Raw genomic sequence first — 1,318 nt, forward strand, 5'->3', positions numbered from 1 at the left:
TCATTGAAGGATATTTTCACTGATTACTAGTTTATCCTTAGCTTATGAGATGTTCTTCCATTACCTTTCACTTCAGAACCAATCATCCTTTGTTTTTTTTTTTTTTTTGTCCCCTGAAAAAAGGGCATGGATGATTCTTATCTTTATTCCCCTTAATGTAATGCATCTTCTTCTCTGGTCATTTCATGAGGTTTTTTGTTTGTTTGCTTTATGTTTCATTCTTAAAAATTTGAATGTACTATGCCTAGGTGAATGTGTATGTTTGTGCAAATTTTTGTAGAAAAAAAAAAAAAGGTAAAGAAATAAGACAATGTATGTATATATTCTAACAGGTTTACTGAAATTTGTGATTCTGTAAGTCAATGAACTTCATCAGTTTTTGGAAATCTTTGAGTTCCTTAAAATATATTTTTCTGTTTCCTCTTCTTATCCTCTCCCTCTGTGACTAATAATAATATATACATTAGACCACTTTTTGTAGTCCCACATGATTCTGTAAGTTTCCTTTGCTTCAATCTTGTTTTTCTCTTCTTAAGAATGAATCATTTCTATTACTCTGCTTCTACATTCAGTGCCTCTTCTGTTAGCTGCAATTTATTGTTAGACCTATCTACTGATTTTCTATTTTACTTCAGTTCTTGTAGTTAGTCTACAATTATAGAATTTTCATAATTTCCTTTTTAGTAGGACTTATTTCTCTACAGAAATTTTTATTTCTTTACATTTACTGTGGGGTCAGTGGATGTTTGCTCATTAAGACAAATTTTGTTTTAATTATTTGAAGATATTGTCCAACAGTAAATTGAGCATACATGATTATAATATACCTGCTCTTCTCATGAAGTCCTGGTATGGTGCTGTGTATTAATACACTGGATTGCAAGTTTGATTTGAACCACAATTTCAGTGGCTCAAGCTCACCAACCACTCCTCAGAAACTGAAACAGGGTCGCAATGTGTCAGAACCGACTTGATGGCATTTAACCGTTCTCTTATGGATTATCTCATCTGCTATATTGCATTTGTTTTGATTCTTGTTGTTAAGTGCCACAGAGTTGGTTACAACATAAAGCAACCCTGTATCAGACTTCCCAGGAGTGGTTGGTAGGTTTGAAACTCCAAGCACGCAGTTAGCTGTTCAGTGCTTACTAGGACTCCATTTTACACTGGGACAATAGTAAAAATTATACCCACCGATTCTTCATAAGTACAATTAAGTGTTCTGGAATACTCAGACTTCGCAATGTTGTCCATAGCTAGTCATGATCCACACAATCGAAAGCCTTTATATAGTCAATAAAGCATAGGTAAACATCTT

Source organism: Chrysochloris asiatica, unplaced genomic scaffold (genome assembly GCF_000296735.1).
Source record: "Chrysochloris asiatica unplaced genomic scaffold, ChrAsi1.0 scaffold00115, whole genome shotgun sequence".
Taxonomy (NCBI): domain Eukaryota; kingdom Metazoa; phylum Chordata; class Mammalia; order Afrosoricida; family Chrysochloridae; genus Chrysochloris; species Chrysochloris asiatica.